General features: G+C 50.2%; 1 long non-coding RNA gene across 1 annotated transcript; it reads left to right on the forward strand.

Annotated features, from left to right (window-relative positions):
• The first annotated feature begins 471 nt into the window (after positions 1 to 471).
• On the forward strand, positions 472 to 4,576 carry LOC145518742 (uncharacterized). Its single transcript, XR_014063241.1, has 2 exons — positions 472 to 665; positions 1,292 to 4,576. It is a non-coding gene; the product is annotated as an uncharacterized LOC145518742 (long non-coding RNA).
• The last annotated feature ends 581 nt before the right edge of the window (positions 4,577 to 5,157 follow it).

Raw genomic sequence — 5,157 nt, forward strand, 5'->3', positions numbered from 1 at the left:
GCACCCAGGAAAAGCGAAAAGAAATCGAGTCCGCGTGAGTACTATTCAGGCATCAAGTGGGGATACCTACCAACGACCTCTAACGTGGATCCACCAAGATGGCGGCCGTGCGGGGTTCAGGAGGATCATTTTGCGCTTTCTGGGGGCGCTATTTGCTCTCAATGATTTCACGTGCCTTTTGGGCATGGCTCACGGAGATGGACGTGAAGCAGCAGGGCAGCCACATCTGGCGTCTCGGCCTAGCTAGGGCGGCTCCACGAGTGACCTCTCGGAACCGGGGCCGAGACCGCCATCCCTCCCCGGGCCCCCCCCCCCCGCCTCGGTGGCTGGGTATGGGGGGGAGGAGGGGGAGGTTTCGGAGGGGAGACGGGAGATCTGGGCTTGTGGTTGGGGGCGCGCGGGGCCACACGTGTCATGTCGTGATATTCCTGTAACGCTCCAACAAGATACATATTATTCTCTCTTCTGCAGATTTCTATCTGTGTCTGAATGGAAATGTATTAGACTCTTGAAATCTGAGCCTTGACGAGGGGTGCGCCCTGTACGTCTCGGGCTACAGGCAGCATACGGAAACTGAAGATATCAGGAATCACGTATAAAGGTTAAAGTCAAAGAAACGGACCTAGTTCAGTGGCAGACTTAGTCTTCCTCGCTGCAGCCTCAAGGTAAATGCTGGGGGTACCCAGTCTATTCTTGGGAAGATACAGTGTTTCTTTTAACTGTTGCCAGCAACGCAGCTTCTCCTCTACCGGAGTTGAAACTGAGATTTAGTTCTTGCAGCTAGTAGTTCTTTTTCAGAACATCTATCAGGAAGGATCTGAATAGCTTGTCATGTCCCTGAAAATATACTAGAGAACATTTGGTTCAGTTCTCGTACCCAGAGACTGGGGAAATTAAGGTGGCACTAGAAATCGCACCTTTTGGTTATATAGTATCTTTCCTGGAAAACAGGCTGCTCTTAAACTCTAATTGTATCAAACAGTAGCAGGGATGAGAAGTGCATGATCCACAAGTTTCAGTAAAGCTGGCTCTCCCGCTCCTTAACATTATATACATTGTTAACAAAAGTGTAGAATTGGACACTTGATGGCAACAAAGAGGCATCCTGTTTGGCGTTTCTTTGGACTGCAGCCGGGAGAGGAGCAGAGCCGACTTGTTCAGTCCCCGGTCCTGCTACTCCTAGGCCTTTCCTCACACTTGATCTTGGACGCTCTGGGGCAGGTTGTGTCTGCAACAAGCACTCGATTTGTCCGGAAGCACTGAATCCTCTGTTCATCGCCTTTGTTCCCAGGACTGTCTCAGGAGGTGACGACGATTTCCCATGGGGGAATCTGTGTCAGAGGCTTGCCAACCATACTTTTCACGTGGTTCATGCAAAGCTCACCCGTCACCGGTCACCTGTCAACTCACCATCCGTACGAGAGTCAGCACCAACACGCCCGGCAGAGCTGAGCGTCAAGAAGGGGTTGCGTGGAAAGAGATGTGTATGCTTGGTCCTGGTCCTGGTTATAGACAGAAAGTATCAAGGGGGAATAACTCCCAGAATAAGTAGGCCTGCCTGGAATGCGAAATAGTGAGAAGAGGCCTCGCGCTTGGAGGACGGGTCAGAGCTTTAGCCACGGGAGAGTGAAAAGGAAAGGCCCGGGAAAGGGCCGTGGGGCAGGGGACGGTCTGAGCCCAGCACCAGCGGTGAAGGACGAGGAGGCACCTTGAAAGAACGTGCTGTTTCGGAGGTTTGTGGTAAGAGCACACCGGTGCTGCTAAAGATGAGGCTGGTGGAACCCAGATAGTAGAGAGGCGCCAGAAACCGGCCAGGAAGGATGAGAATCCTGTGTGCTGAGGACCGGCACTTCACCAAGCCCACAGCAAAGGGTGCTGTCTAGATTCAAACCCAGTCACTCGCGCAAACGCCACTCAGCCACCTCCTCATCTACAAGGCCGACAGATACTCGGTGCGTGAGGTGCGTGTACAGTCTAGGTGGGCGGCACTCACGTTATCGGGCAACCACACAGCTAATACGTGCTTTGAAAGAACCAACAGTGAGCTGATAGCTTTTTCTGGATCTGCCTATAACCAAAGATACCGCTCGCTGCATACTGTGGATCTCGACTCCTGTCTCACGTCTCCATGAGGCCGTCAGAAAAGTACTGTTCGTGCTACCTCTCAGGCCAGGAATGACACTTAAAGTGTAACGTGCTCACCAAGTCCTCAGAGATTCATGGATTTGAATCGAGAAATTCCACCTGGTCCTTTCGCTCCCGATCCACTCCTGCTCTCACCACTACTACCACACGGGTCAGACACGAGCGAGTTCAGCTGAATTAGCTTGCACACGTGGGGACGGAGTTAGCTTTCGGCACACGGATATTTAGGAATTCCATGGCAGTATGCCAGGTATTCACAGTATGTATGGGATATTCGCCTAATTTGATAACAAGAGAGCTCAGGCCTCAGGCATAACTTCAGGCAGATTTTCCCTCCAACAGAAACAGCTCAGATGGGCTGGCAGCCCGGGAAAATGAGCAACTGCCACTGACAGACTGAGACACCTATGGGCTCCCTCCGTGGGGAGACCTTCTGCCAAGGCTTCTCCCTCAAGGGCCGTTACCCAGCCTGCGGGCATCAGCTGAGGAGAAGGGGAGGTGGGTGCCCCGGAAAGCAGCCGCGCTCGAGTCAGTCTCCCGGGAGCTCTCGTTCCAGCTCTGGACGCTCACTCCCGGGCCTGGGTTCCCACTCCAGCTTTCAGATGGATCCCAGGCCCTTCTTCAGAGAAGTTCCTCCAGATGAGTCCCCAGCCACCAGTGGGCCTCATTCGACCTTGCGGGACCTCCCTCCCCTTCTGAAGCTAGGTTCCGTCTCTCTCTTCACAAAACTTTAAGTCCAACATAGATTGTTAACAATGACTTGCCATTTCCTTTTGTTCTCACCATTATTCTGACTACTTGCAGTTAATTCCGCTCACCTTTGGATTGCTTACGACACTCCAGGCCACTGAAAAAAAGGGAGTTTCCGTTCTGAGCTCAAAGATCCTCAGGCGGCATTTGGGCCTTACTTTACCTCTGCTGGAGACAGGAAGGTGGCAGGTGACCGGGACCTGCCAAGAGCAGAGCAGAAGCTGTGCCCCCTGAGCAGCGGTGCCTGGCTCTCTCTCATTGGTCGCAGAGGGTCTGCAAGATTCGAGGGGGTTCTTGACGGCCCCACCATGCTGGTGAGCCGTGTCGTCTCATCTCATCGGGAATCTGACCCCTCATCAGCAAGCGTAGCCATGTGCCCTCACCCTGAGTCTCTAAACCCTTCCCAGACCATCACTCGGCCCGCCTTCTCCTCTCAGGCAGAATGAACCTGGGCTTCTCTCCTGGGACAGGTCATTCTGTGTCATGGGATGTCCTCTTTACTCCTGTTGCCGGCAATAGGAGTATTGATGTGCCGCTCATAGGTCAGAGACTCCTCATTCTTATTACCCAGAGGCTTTTCTTCAGTCAGTAAATTTTGTTCCTTTGAAGTTAAAGGGATTGCCTTTGAAGACTATCATTTCTGACCTAGTCGCAAACCGTCTCTTTTGAGGAACTTCCTTAGGGTTCCAGGGATTAAGACAGTTTGCTTCCATTGCAAAGGGCACAGATTCATTCCTCGATTGCAGGATCTAGATCTCCTGTGCCTCACACTCTAGCCAAAAAGGTATATTTTAAATATAAGAGGGCCAAGCATAAACCTACTACTTTCCCTTTCCATTATTATGATAATAATCTAATTCTCTTCAAGGCAACACAAATGCTTCTTACTAACTAGAAGGATCATGTCGCGGAAATTATAAACAGAAAAACAGGGAATTACTTCATGATATCTCACTACATCCGTCTCCGATCCAACGTCCGAAACATCAAGGAAGTCCACGTAAAGTATCATCTTTAAATAGAGCGCTCCACTTTGAGAGAATAGAACTAAACTCATTAAAACTAAGTTTTCCAGCATGTGGCTGCTTTGAAATCTTGCATCCAACCGACAATTCTGGAGCATATGATAATTCGGAATTGAGTAATCGATGACACAAACACTCTCCTCGGCAGGGGGACGTTTTGGATCGCCTGAGTTCTAGGTTCTCAATGTTATCAAGCCAGACACAATCTTCACGGTTTTTCATAGATCTTGTAATATCTTTTTTTAAAATTTCAACTTTTTTGAGGTACAATTGACATACAAAATTGCAAGAAATTGAAATATAACTGTGGTGATTTCACGTGTTTACGATGTGAAAGGATTCCTCATCCAGTTAATTAATATCACCTCACATATTTCACTTTCTGTTTTTTTTTCTTCCCTCCATCTTTCCTACTTAGATTTTTATCTTCATAAGATTTCATTTATACAAAACATGTCAAAAAGAGTGCCATGTTTTACATTAGATCCTCAGACTCTATTCATCTTATAGCTGAACATTTGTTCCCTTTTACCAACCTCTCCCCATAGCCCTAGTAACCACTTTTCTACTCTCTGGATGAGTTTTACTTTTTCATGGATGCACTATCAGAGCCAGTCCTGAAATTTCCTCCAATTACAATTCTTCTCTCAGAGTCATCAGTCCATTTTGTGTTATCTTTCACGTTTTACAAAATTACTCCTAGGCGTCTCGGCCTAGCTAGGGCGGTTTCACAAGTGACCTCTCCGAACCGCGGCTGAGACCTCCATCCCTCCCCGGGCCCCCCTCGGTGGCTGGGCGCTGGGGTGGTGGGGGGTGGGGAGAGGAGTCGGGGCAGCTGGTCTAGGGGTTGGGGGCGCGTGAGGGCCAGGGGACGGTCCCCGGTGGTCCCGCTGAGACGTGAAGGCAGGTTCTGTCCCGCTGAGAACTTCCTGCCTTCGGGCGTGTGAGAGGAGCAGATTTCTCTCCAATCCAAGGCCATGCATCGTTTTCGGCCTGTTCAACAAGACTAGACGAGCACGTATTTGTGTGTCTATCTTGGCTTGTTTTCTGACGGAGGCCAAAGACCTCTTCAGGCGTGTCCAAAGGATCTGCCAGGGTGGGAGGGTGCAGGTCAATCCATGTGTCAAGAGAGCCAGAGAATCTGTCACAGCTGTGACTCGGGCCTTTTTCAGAAACAGGCCAACTTTGATGATTCCCCTGGACAGGAATCACCGCAGAAGTTTCCTTGAAGGGATCG

Source organism: Giraffa tippelskirchi, chromosome 8, assembly GCF_054371585.1.
Source record: "Giraffa tippelskirchi isolate mGirTip1 chromosome 8, T2T-mGirTip1v1.2.pri, whole genome shotgun sequence".
NCBI lineage: Eukaryota > Metazoa > Chordata > Mammalia > Artiodactyla > Giraffidae > Giraffa > Giraffa tippelskirchi.